Source organism: Lissotriton helveticus, chromosome 5_1, assembly GCF_964261635.1.
Source record: "Lissotriton helveticus chromosome 5_1, aLisHel1.1, whole genome shotgun sequence".
Classification (NCBI taxonomy): domain Eukaryota; kingdom Metazoa; phylum Chordata; class Amphibia; order Caudata; family Salamandridae; genus Lissotriton; species Lissotriton helveticus.
The window spans coordinates 744,866,068-744,880,105 of NC_136065.1; the positions used below are offsets into that span (position 1 = coordinate 744,866,068).

General features: G+C 45.7%; 1 protein-coding gene across 1 annotated transcript in view; it reads right to left on the reverse strand.

Moving 5' to 3' along the window:
* Positions 1 to 14,038, reverse strand: part of KIFBP (kinesin family binding protein) — a 940,192-nt gene that overhangs the window by 141,332 nt on the left and 784,822 nt on the right. The window lies entirely within an intron of this gene.

Sequence of the window (14,038 nt, forward strand, 5' to 3'; positions counted from 1 at the left end):
GCTACTGACGCAAACTCACAGGCCAACGGGGCGCCCCACGCCGACTTTCAGCATTGTAGGATGGCCACACCAGTGCGGCAACTTACTAGACACCACCTCGGTGCCATCCGGATCTTGGCGCGTTGTGCTGCCTTCGGCCTATTCGCACATCGGTCCGCTACTGACGCAAACTCACAGGCCAACGGGGCGCCCCACGCCGACTTTCAGCATTGTTGGATGGCCACACCAGTGCGGCAACTTACTAGACACCACCTCGGTGCCATCCGGATCTTGGCGCGTTGTGCTGCCTTCGGCCTATTCGCACATCGGTCCGCTACTGACGCAAACTCACAGGCCAACGGGGCGCCCCACGCCGACTTTCAGCATTGTTGGATAGCCACACCAGTGCGGCAACTTACTAGACACCACCTCGGTGCCATCCGGATCTTGGCGCGTTGTGCTGCCTTTGGCCTATTCGCACATCGGTCCGCTACTGACGCAAACTCACAAGCCAACGGGGCGCCCCACGCCGACTTTCAGCATTGTAGGATGGCCACACCAGTGCTGCAACTTGCTGGACACCACCTCGGTGCCATCCGGATCTTGGCGCGTTGTGTTGCCTTCGGCCTATTCGCACATCGGTCCGCTACTGACGCCGCCTCACGTGCCAACGTATTTTCTCCTAATTTTACACCCTATGCCGCATAACAGGTCATGTGACTTGTTTATAAAACTTTTCATTGGTTCATTTTACTTTTGGTTTCCTAATGATGGAAGGCTTGATCATGTGACCTAAAAACAACACTTTTCATAGGATGAAAACTTTTTTTTTTCCCCAAACGATGAAAGCCCCACCTTGTTTCTGGATGTTTCAGACTGAAGCTGGCGTCAGCATGAAAGCACCACCATCTCGTAGCTCAGTCGTGGTCATTCCGCGAGCAATCATGGCAGCCGCTCCGCACCAGAAGCCTGCAGGAGTCGGAGCCCCCAAAACTTTTGATGAATTCTCAAGGCGGAGGGGACGCTTTCGAGAATGAGGTCCAAGACCTAGCAGACAAGCGTCCGATTTCCAAGGTGTGCCAGGGCCATTTCAGTGGACCAGGCCCAAAAAGGAAACAGCCTGCCGCCATTTTGAGAGTCCTGTGACAGCCGCCTATCGCTGCACCGCAAGAGTGGGCGCAACTCAGCTGAATTGCGGCTTTTGACACAGTGGACCAAAAACGGACGGAATGGCAACTGAAACGGTAAAGGGGCGCCCCACTACAACAGACGAGACTCCACCTGGAGAGGCCCGTTCACGCCGCCTCCCCCGGGGCGCTCCACGCCGTTATTCGGAGCAGCATTGTAGGATACCAAAACCAGTGCGGCAACTTACTGGACATCACCTTGGTGCCATCGTTCTGCTGCCTTGGAACTATTCGCGCAACAGTTTGCTACTGATGACCCACCCCCCGCGACGCCCCATGCCGTTATTTGCTGGGTGGCAACTTACTAGACATCACTTTCGTGTCATCTAGATTTCGGCGCGTTCTGCTGCCTTGAAACTATTCGCACAACAGTTTGCTACTGATGACCCACCCCCCGCGACGCCCCACGCCGGAAATCTGGACGTTGTGCTGCGTTGGGACTATTCGCACAGCCGACCGCTACTTCGTTGTTTTTCCCTAAAAATGTTTATATGTTATTACTATTTTTGTTTTCTTGTATATATTTATAAATTATTAAAGTTTTATAATCTTACTACTTTGTCGGAGTGCTATATATTTTTAATGTGACACATAATTGTAAAAACTTTGATGTACAAACAGTCATCCCTGGAATCTTCCGCTTCAGGCTCGGTCCCCTCCCCAATCACAATACAGGATGGTTTTCAGATAATAGCAACGCTTCTGCTGTGACGGATCTCATCGAGTGTGGGCCTTGATCTACTATAACTCCTTTGAAGAGGGGTGATTCTTTACAGCTGTGGCCATAAACTACATCTGCAGGGCTAGCTGATACCCTAGGACCAGCCTGGACAATCGGACACAGAGGAAAAGGAGTGTCAGAGGGTGCGGTAGTGAATAGGGCGAAAGGGAGGTGTCGGGCGGGCACAGGGTGTGATTCTCAGGGAACAGCAGCGCAGATGGGGGAGGTTTATTACCCATGCATAAGACAGAGAGCGGGGGTGACCACTGCCTGGGGGAGATGCTTGCGAGGGTGGGGAGCCATGCTAAGGATCGACAGCGTGCACAGAGTGGGTCTGGTCAAGGCATCTAAAATGGCTGCCGTGCACGACAAAAGTGTGGCATTTGAAAAAAGACAAGATGGCGCAGACAATGTTTTTCAACACTTCCTGATTTCCTTCGAATCGAACGTTAACAGACGTTGGGGCATATTACCAAAGTTAAGCGATATTTATCCCTAACGATGCTTAGCAACGATTTTTTTACCGTCAGAAATTATTGCAGATAAACCTTGCTATTATCAAGGTTTATCGGAAATACGATAAAAAACGACCGCAATGCATTAATATCGCTGAAAACTCAGCGATATTCATGCATTACCGAGCTAATGCTCTTAGCCATGTTATCCACCTCCCATTGGATAACATGGCTAAGAACTGCTCAGGGCAGGTGGTAGCTTTTAGAGATATTCGCCCTTATCTCGAATATTTCCAAAAGTTGATAATAGGAGATAGCGATGTTAGCGACTGTTTCCAGTCGCTAACATCTTGGCATGCCCACTTTGCATGTCATTAGTGATAAATATCACTCACATGCAAAGTGGGGCCCAAGATGGTCGCTATCTTCTACTAGCCGTCGCTAACTGGTGTTAGCAACAGCTAGGTAATACACATATAATTTTATCTCCGCGAAGCGGAGCGCTGTTACAGATATATATCTTGTTTCTGAACGTTAATTTCTCAAAATGCACTGAAGCACATATATTGAGACCTAGCAAAGGCACATCGGGCTACCAGTCCCTACAATTTTGCCAAGTTTCGTGCAAATCCATTCAGCTGTTCGATCCTACCGAGAGACAAGATGGCGGCCGCTACGGACTGTTTGGAATGTTTACAGACACCGGAGAGCCAATCAGCTTCGCTTCGCAAAGCTCCGTAACGCGAAAAGTACGCGAAGCGGTGCGCTGTTACAGATATATACCTTTTTTTGAACGTTAATTTCTCAAAATCCACTGGAGCACATATATTGAGATCTAGCAAAGGCACATCGGGCTACCAGTCCCTACAATTTTGCCAAGTTTCGTGCAAATCCATTCAGCTGTTCGATTATTATTATTTTTATTTTTTTTTGCCCCGCGGGGCCCTTTTAAAACCTCCACATCAAACCTAGGGGGTGAGCGACAATGTACTATGCCCCCTTATGGTCATTTGCCCCTTCGCTTTGGCCTCCTCTTGTCTCTCGATCCTACCGAGAGACAAGATGGCGGCCGCTACGGACTGTTTGGAATGTTGACAGACGCCGGAGAACCAATCAGCTTCGCTTCACAAAGCTCCGTTGCGCGAAAAGTCCGCGAACCAGAGCGCTGCCCGGTCCGCTGTTACAGATATATATCTTTTTTTAAACGTTAATTTCTCAAAATCCACTGGAGCACATATATTGAGACCTACAAAAGGCACATCGGGCTACCAGTCCCTACAATTTTGCCAAGTTTCGTGCAAATCCATTCAGCCGTTCGGGCTAAAAGTGAGGCCAACCGCCCTATGGAAAACTCAATGTTAAAAACACGTTTTGGGACCCCCCTTTTTTCTCGGCCCCCCCTTGACGAACCCCCCCCAAATTTTCAAGGGCTACTCAGAAACAAAATGTGCCATTTTCCTGAAAATTTCAGCCAATTCCGTCCACAAACGCCAAAGTTATTAGACATAGAATTTTCAAAAATCCCATAGAGAAAAAATCCTAACTATATATACCTACTGGCGACCGCCAGTAGGTAATATATATATATATATATATATATATCTATATATATATATTTATATTCACTTAAAAAACCATAGGATTTAGGGGTGTTACAGTTAGCTAGACATTCCACTTGTATAAAACCATTGAAATTCCCCCGTTATAGTTAGTTGTACTAACTATAACTCGCGCGCCTACAATCCACTGCTGATGATGTCACATTACATCATTCATGACATGGTGAGCGACATCATTGATGACATCACTGATGACATCTCAAATGACATCACTGATGACATCACTGATGACAACATCCAGGGAATGTGGTTTGGTTCACTATTTAAATAAGTATTATATATATATATATATATATATATATATATATATATATATATATATATTCACTGAAAAAACCATAGGTTATAGACCATATATAGTTAGGAATTAGCATTTAAAAAACCTTATTTTACTCACACAAAACCATTGAAATTCCATATATAGTTAGTTGCACTAACTATATATCGCGCACCCGCAATCCACTGCTGATCATGTCACATATTACATCATTCATGACATGGTCAGTGACATCACTGATGACATCACTGATGACATCTCAAATGACATCACTGATGAGATCACTGATGACGTCATCCAGTGACTGTGTGTTTCTGTAAAGTTTAAATATGTTTTACATATTGAAGAATGAGTAGATGTATAAGTGTCTGGACGAAGGATTTAGTAGGTGCATGACTGAATGTATGAGTGAGTGATTAAATGTGTCTCACTGAGTGCATGGGTTAGTGACTAAACTGTCTTAATTTGTGCATCATTATGTCTGTTGTTCTGTAAACTGCTGCATGTGTTGATCATTAGCTATACGAGAGGCTATATGTGTTATTAATTGGTTGCCCAAGTATTTCTATGGCAGATTGAGTTTGTGTGGGGGTGGCTGGAAGGTGTGTGACTCTATGCATAGATGTGTGAGCAGTTTATTCACTAGGTGTATGAGTTCAAGAGTGCATGTGGAAACAGCTACATGGGCAGTTGACTGTGTGCATGAGTGTATTGATGAGTGAATGGATATCTCAATGCTACATGTCATAGTAAGTACATATGTAAAACACAGTACATGTGAGAGTTGGCATATATAAATAACTGTGCATGAGAGCCACTGAATGAGTGAGTGGTTGTATCGATCATTGTGAACTTGTATCAGGGATTGTATAAGAGAGTAAATATGTGTTAGTATATGTTTCAATAAGTAAGGTGTGTTTAACTGTATAGTTGAAGAAATGGAGGTGAGATTGTTTCTTTGCATGACTGACTGGGTGTGTGAGTAACTCCATGGATGAGTGGCAGTGTGTGAGTGTCTGTATACACTGAGTGTATCTAAGGTTATATTAGAGTCTGAAGAGGTTTATCGTATTAGCACAAGAATGATGTCAAATGAGATGTCATCAGTGATGTCATCAGTGATGTCATTTGAGATGTCATCAGTGATGTCATCAGTGATGTCACTGACCATGTCATGAATGATGTAATATGTGACATGATCAGCAGTGGATTGCGGGTGCGCGATATATAGTTAGTGCAACTAACTATATATGGAATTTCAATGGTTTTGTGTGAGTAAAATAAGGTTTTTTAAATGCTAATTCCTAACTATATATGGTCTATAACCTATGGTTTTTTCAGTGAATTTTCAAGGTTTTGTAAATGCTAATTCCTAACTATATATGGTCTATAACCTATGGTTTTTTCAGTGAATTTCAATGGTTTTTTAATAGCAAATATCATAAGCTGTCGAATGTCAAGTACGTGGTAAGTGAAAACATTTTCGTGTTTATGCACACTGATCTGCTTTGAATGGTGCCCCCCCCCCTCATTTCTATTAGGAGTACTCTCTCTTTGCAGATAGTGAAAGGTAGTTAACGCAGGCCTTTGCCCCCGTTGTAATCCGTCGTGCCTGCTTCTCTCTCCATTTGATTGATTGTTATCCAAGTATTTACTGTTTTAGAATTAGTTCTCTTTGGTTCATTCTCTATTTACAAACAAACACAGAGTCGCAATACTCTGTTTAGTCTTTGCAGATAACGAAAAATCGTGTAAAAAAAAAGAAAAGGAATCGAGCAAAATCAGTAGGCCACTAATGGGATCTCTTTTTGACCTCGCTAAAATAGAAACATTAGGAACAACCCCTCATGACAAATACAAAACTAGTGAGATGAACTGAACTCCACACAATGATGGCTGCAAAACAGCTCGGCTCCGCCACCCACCCCGCCCAAAATAACGATAAAGAGCGGCTGCCATGATTGGTTGCGGAATGGCCACAACGGAGCTACGAAATGGTGGTGCTCTCATGCTAACCCCAGCTTCAGTCTGAAACATCCAGAAACACTGTAGACTACCAATTCGATCAGTTCCGGTAGCGCCCCAATGTAACCCGGTAGAGAAGAACTAGCCCTCCCCTCTTTGACTGATGGTTCTTGTTGCCTGTCCCTTCTGTTGTCATTTAACAGAACTATTTAGCCTGCTGAAAGGGGTTGTGTTTCGACTGCTGGTTGGTGGAGATATTTTGACTATATTCTGGACCTGCGTTGTCGCGTAATGCGTCATATGACGCGCCGCGTTAGCGCATCCGGAAGTCATCCGGGGCGCGCAGCGCGTAACGTAAGCATAACAAGTCATGTGACTTGTTAATAAAACTTTTCATTGGTTCATTTTACTTTTCTTATTCTAATGATGAAAGCCTTGGTCATATCACCTAAAAATTACGCTTTTAATTACTTCCGAACATTATTTTTTCTTAAATATATGTTATAATGTTCCAGGCTAATGTACTTTCCCGGAAATTTTACAACTGTCCTGCAAGTAAAATATATTCTTTTTTCGAGAAAAAGAGCGTTTCTTCGTCCCATGACGGAGCCGTTGAGCAAAAGAGGGTCGACCTGCTGTCTTAGTCGCCGATACGCCTGAATATGAGATTCTTATCGATCACTTTATGTTGCAGGAATAGAAAACACACCAGCCCTTGACCATTTATCTTTACTGCGTTCCTTCGTATTATACCTTTTACCCTTCATGTAATTGGTCTGCTTTATTTCACTTGCCTTTTAATGATTCTAAAACAGTGACTATTATTAAAAACTTTACCAATGTATATACTACTACCATGTTTTCTTTTAAAAACCTTTATTGTGAAAATTTCATTATACAAATACGAGCCTATAACCACGTGGGCCTGCCACGGAGCAAACTGTAATCGTATATGATGAATAGACATTTACACTGTAGAGGAACGTAACGGGCGGGCCATTAGGTTGCAAGAACTAAGGTGTCTAACAGTTACGGAATCGGTGGACGTACATTTTATAATTAAAATACGACAGGGCCAGTTACAATAAAATTATCTAGATATACATTTGCGGGCAAGTACCATGGGTGACGTTAATTCGAACTTTCAACAGTACAGTAATCAATAACACATCAGAACTTAATATCAATAGGGATGTCGAAATATTCAATCAATTCTCGTCCCCGCCCGCCATGTGCTTCAAAACTGCATACGTATCTCGTGATTTCAAGGTTCTGCAACCAGTACACAACAAGGAGTTACGAGTCCCATTTATTCCGGCGCCATTTTGGGCGAGGACGGGCAGGTCCAGGATATAGTCAAAATGTCTCTACCAACCATCGACTATGATGATGTTCATATGCTGTATTTATTAGAGTAACACTCATCTGTCCACATGAAATTAATTTACCACAATCTAAACATGTCATTTTAATCTTTCCAAAGTTCTTCTAAATATTTGGGACCGTTTCCCTTGCCTCTGAAGCTCTCAGTGCCACTTCTTTGATGAATGTACTAGCAGGTCAGGGGTTCTCCTCCAAATCTCTCTTTTATGCAGCACTATAATTAATTGGTGCCACCTCTCCATATGACGATGCATGGTATAGTTACCACAACTATATTTTTTTTCGGTTCCTCTGGAGAGTTCATCGTGGCAGATGAAGCGTGTAACGTACCGGGCATTTACCTTTTTTTGCATGTACAGGAAAGGAAAAAAAAATCGAGCGTCCAAGTTCTAAGGTGTCCCAGGGCCATTTTAGTGGACCAGGCCCAAATCCAAAGAACAGGCCGCCATTTTGAGAGTCCTCTTGCAGCCGCCTGTCGCTGTAGCATCAAGAGCAGCCGAAACTCAGCTGAATGGCAACTGAAACGGTAAATGGGCGCCCCACTACATTTCAGCATTGTAGGATGACCACACCAGTACAGCAACTTGCTAGACATCACCTCGGTGCCATCCGGATCTCGGCGCCCCACTGCAGATGAAGTGCCTCTCAACTATGAAACCACCACGGTGACATCCGGATCTTGGCGCGTTGTGCTGCCTTCGGCCTATTCGCACATCGGTCCGCTACTGACGCCATCTCACAGGCTAATGGGGTGACCCACGCCGAGTTTCAGCATTGTAGGATGACCACACCAACTTGCTAGACATCACCTCGGTGCCATCCGAATCTTGGCATCTCAACGCCTAGTGGTATCTTCCATACAGAAAATATTGTTACGCTGCCTTTGGCCCCATTCGCACATCAGTCCGCAACTTAGACATCACCTCGGTGCCATCCGGATCTTGGCATCTCAGCGCCTTGTGGTGTCAGTCAGAAAATATTGTTGCGCTGCCTTTGGCCCCATTCGCACATCAGTCCGCTACTGACACCATCTCACAGGCCAATAGGGCGCCCCACGCCGACTTTTACCATTGTACGATGGCCACACCAGTGGCACAACTTGCTAGACATCACCTCGGTGCCATCCGAATCTTGGCATCTCAACGCCTAGTGGTATCTTCCATACAGAAAATCTTGTTACGCTACCTTTGGCCCCATTCGCACATCGGTCCGCAACTTAGACATCACCTCGGTGCCATCCGGATCTTGGCATCTCAGCGCCTTGTGGTGTATTCTCTTCAGAAAATATTGTTGAGCTGCCTTTGGCCCCATTCGCACATCGGTCCGCAACTTAGACATCACCTCGGTGCCATCCGGATCTTGGCATCTCAGCGCCTTGTGGTGTCTTCTACTCCGAAAATATTGTAGAAAATATTGTTGCGCTGCCTTTGGCCCCATTCACACATCAGTCCGCTACTGACACCATCTCACAGGCCAACAGGGCGCCCCACGCCGACTTTTACCATTGTACGATGGCCACACCAGTGCCACAACTTGCTAGACACCACCTCGGTGCCATCCGGATCTTGGCATCTCAGCGCCTTGTGGTGTCTTCAAATCAGAAAATATTGTTGCGCTGCCTTTGGCCCCATTCGCACATCGGTCCGCTACTGACGCCATCTCACAGGCCAACGGGGCGCCCCACGCCGACTTTCAACATTGTAGGATGGCCACAGAAGTGCGACAACTTACTAGACACCACCTCGGTGCCATCCGGATCTTGGCGCGTTGTGCTGCCTTCGGCCTATTCGCACATCGGTCCGCTACTGACGCAAACTCACAGGCCAACGGGGCGCCCCACGCCGACTTTCAGCATTGTAGGATGGCCACACCAGTGCTGTAACTTGCTGGACACCACCTCGGTGCCATCCGGATCTTGGCGCGTTGTGTTGCCTTCGGCCTATTCGCACATCGGTCCGCTACTGACGCCGCCTCACGTGCCAACGTATTTTCTCCGCATTTTACACCCTATGCCGCATAACAGGTCATGTGACTTGTTTATAAAACTTTTCATTGGTTCATTTTACTTTTGGTTTCCTAATGATGGAAGGCTTGATCATGTGACCTAAAAACAATACTTTTCATTGGATGAAAACTTTTTTTTTTTTCCCAAACGATGAAAGCCCCACCTTGTTTCTGGATGTTTCAGACTGAAGCTGGCGTCAGCATGAGAGCACCACCATCTCGTAGCTCTGTCGTGGTCATTCCGCGAGCAATCATGGCAGCCGCTCCCCACCAGAAGCCTGCAGGAGTCGGAGCCCCCAAAACTTTTGATGAATTCTCAAGGCGGAGGGGACGCTTTCGAGAATGGGGTCCAAGACCTAGCAGACAAGCGTCCGATTTCCAAGGTGTCCCAGGGCCATTTCAGTGGACCAGGCCCAAAAAGGAAACAGCCTGCCGCCATTTTGAGAGTCCTGTGACAGCCGCCTATCGCTGCACCGCAAGAGTGGGCGCAACTCAGCTGAATTGCGGCTTTTGACACAGTGGACCAAAAACGGACGGAATGGCAACTGAAACGGTAAAGGGGCGCCCCACTACAACAGATGACACTCCACCTGGAGAGGCCCGTTCACGCCGCCTCCCCCGGGGCGCCCCACGCCGTTATTCGGAGCAGCATTGTAGGATACCAAAACCAGTGCGGCAACTTACTGGACATCACCTTGGTGCCATCGTTCTGCTGCCTTGGAACTATTCGCGCAACAGTTTGCTACTGATGACCCACCCCCCGCGACGCCCCATGCCGTTATTTGCTGGGTGGCAACTTACTAGACATCACTTTCGTGTCATCTAGATTTCAGCGCGTTCTGCTGCCTTGGAACTATTCGCACAACAGTTTGCTACTGATGACCCACCCCCCGCGACGCCCCACGCCGGAAATCTGGACGTTGTGCTGCGTTGGGACTATTCGCACAGCCGACCGCTACTTCGTTGTTTTTCCCTAAAAATGTTTATATGTTATTACTATTTTTGTTTTCTTGTATATATTTATAAATTATTAAAGTTTTATAATCTTACTACTTTGTCGGAGTGCTATATATTTTTAATGTGACACATAATTGTAAAAACTTTGATGTACAAAGAGTCATCCCTGGAATCTTCCGCTTCAGGCTCGGTCCCCTCCCCAATCACAATACAGGATGGTTTTCAGATAATAGCAACGCTTCTGCTGTGACGGATCTCATCGAGTGTGGGCCTTGATCTACTATAACTCCTTTGAAGAGGGGTGATTCTTTACAGCTGTGGCCATAAACTACATCTGCAGGGCTAGCTGATACCCTAGGACCGGCCTGGACAATCGGACACAGAGGAAAAGGAGTGTCAGAGGGTGCGGTAGTGAATAGGGCGAAAGGGAGGTGTCGGGCGGGCACAGGGTGTGATTCTCAGGGAAGAGCAGCGCAGATGGGGGGAGGTTTATTACCCATGCATAAGACAGAGAGCGGGGGTGACCACTGCCTGGGGGAGATGCTTGCGAGGGTGGGGAGCCATGCTAAGGATCGACAGCGTGCACAGAGTGGGTCTGGTCAAGGCATCTAAAATGGCTGCCGTGCACGACAAAAGTGTGGCATTTGAAAAAAGACAAGATGGCGCAGACAATGTTTTTCAACACTTCCTGATTTCCTTCGAATCGAACGTTAACAGACGTTGGGGCATATTACCAAAGTTAAGCGATATTTATCCCTAACGATGCTTAGCAACGATTTTTTTACCGTCAGAAATTATCGCAGATAAACCTTGCTATTATCAAGGTTTATCGGAAATACGATAAAAAACGACCGCAATGCATTAATATCGCTGAAAACTCAGCGATATTCATGCATTACCGAGCTAATGCTCTTAGCCATGTTATCCACCTCCCATTGGATAACATGGCTAAGAACTGCTCAGGGCAGGTGGTAGCTTTTGGAGATATTCGCGCTTATCTCGAATATTTCCAAAAGTTGATAATAGGAGATAGCGATGTTAGCGACTGTTTCCAGTCGCTAACATCTTGGCATGCCCACTTTGCATGTCATTAGTGATAAATATCACTCACATGCAAAGTGGGGCCCAAGATGGTCGCTATATTCTACTAGCCGTCGCTAACTGGTGTTAGCAACAGCTAGGTAATACACATATAATTTTATCTCCGCGAAGCGGAGCGCTGTTACAGATATATATCTTGTTTCTGAACGTTAATTTCTCAAAATGCACTGAAGCACATATATTGAGACCTAGCAAAGGCACATCGGGCTACCAGTCCCTACAATTTTGCCAAGTTTCGTGCAAATCCATTCAGCTGTTCGATCCTACCGAGAGACAAGATGGCGGCCGCTACGGACTGTTTGGAATGTTTACAGACACCGGAGAGCCAATCAGCTTCGCTTCGCAAAGCTCCGTAACGCGAAAAGTACGCGAAGCGGTGCGCTGTTACAGATATATATCTTTTTTTGAACGTTAATTTCTCAAAATCCACTGGAGCACATATATTGAGATCTAGCAAAGGCACATCGGGCTACCAGTCCCTACAATTTTGCCAAGTTTCGTGCAAATCCATTCAGCTGTTCGATTATTATTATTTTTATTTTTTTTTGCCCCGCGGGGCCCTTTTAAAACCTCCACATCAAACCTAGGGGGTGAGCGACAATGTACTATGCCCCCTTATGGTCATTTGCCCCTTCGCTTTGGCCTCCTCTTGTCTCTCGATCCTACCGAGAGACAAGATGGTGGCCGCTACGGACTGTTTGGAATGTTGACAGACGCCGGAGAACCAATCAGCTTCGCTTCACAAAGCTCCGTTGCGCGAAAAGTACGCGTCCTGGGGCGCTGCCCGGTCCGCTGTTACAGATATATATCTTTTTTTAAACGTTAATTTCTCAAAATCCACTGGAGCACATATATTGAGACCTACAAAAGGCACATCGGGCTACCAGTCCCTACAATTTTGCCAAGTTTCGTGCAAATCCATTCAGCCGTTCGGGCTAAAAGTGAGGCCAACCGCCCTATGGAAATTAACATGGGAAAAACGCGTTTTGGGACCCCCCTTTTTTCTCGGCCCCCCCTTGACGAACCCCCCCAAAATTTTCAGGGGCTGCTCAGAAACAAAATGTGCCATTTTCCTGAAAATTTCAGCCAATTCCGTCCACAAACGCCAAAGTTATTAGACATAGAATTTTCAAAAATCCCATAGGGAAAAAATCCTAACTATATATACCTACTGGCGACCGCCAGTAGGTAATATATATATTACCTACTGGCGGTCGCCAGTAGGTATATATAGTTAGGATTTTTTCTCTATGGGTTTTTTGAAAATTCTATGTCTAATAACTTTGCCGTTTGTGGACGGAATTGGCTGAAATTTTCAGGAAAATGGCACATTTTGTTTCTGAGCAGCCTTTGAAAATTTGGGGGGGGTTCGTCAAGGGGGGGCCGAGAAAAAAGGGGGGTCCCAAAACGCGTTTTTCCCATGTTAATTTCCATAGGGCGGTTGGCCTCACTTTTAGCCCGAACGGCTGAATGGATTTGCACGAAACTTGGCAAAATTGTAGGGACTGGTAGCCCGATGTGCCTTTTGTAGGTCTCAATATATGTGCTCCAGTGGATTTTGAGAAATTAACGTTTAAAAAAAGATATATATCTGTAAGCGCGGACCAGGCAGCGCACTGGTTCGAGGACTTTTCGCGCAACGGAGCTTTGTGAAGCGAAGCTGATTGGTTCTCCGGCGTCTGTCAACATTCCAAACAGTCCGTAGCGGCCGCCATCTTGTCTCTCGGTAGGATCGAGAGACAAGAGGAGGTCAAAACAAAGGGGGAAATAACTATAAGGGGGCATAGTAGATCCTCGCTGACCCCCTAGGTTTGATGTGGAGGTTTTAAAAGGGCCCCGCGGGGCAAAAAAAAATAATAATAATAATAATCGAACGGCTGAATGGATTTGCACGAAACTTGGCAAAATTGTAGGGACTGGTAGCCCGATGTGCCTTTGCTAGGTCTCAATATATGTGCTCCAGTGGATTTTGAGAAATTAACGTTAAAAAAAAAGTATATATCTGTAACAGCGCACCGCTTCGCGTACTTTTCGCGTTACGGAGCTTTGCGAAGCGAAGCTGATTGGCTCTCCGGTGTCTGTAAACATTCCAAACAGTCCGTAGCGGCCGCCATCTTGTCTCTCGGTAGGATCGAACAGCTGAATGGATTTGCACGAAACTTGGAAAAATTGTAGGGACTGGTAGCCCGATGTGCCTTTGCTAGGTCTCAATATATGTGCTTCAGTGCATTTTGAGAAATTAACGTTCAGAAACAAGATATATATCTGTAACAGCGCTCCGCTTCGCGGAGATAAAATTATATGTGTATTACCTAGCTGTTGCTTTTGTTGATTATTTTTTTTTTTTTTTTTTTTTTTAAGGATTGTTTATTGTGTTTCATAATTTATTA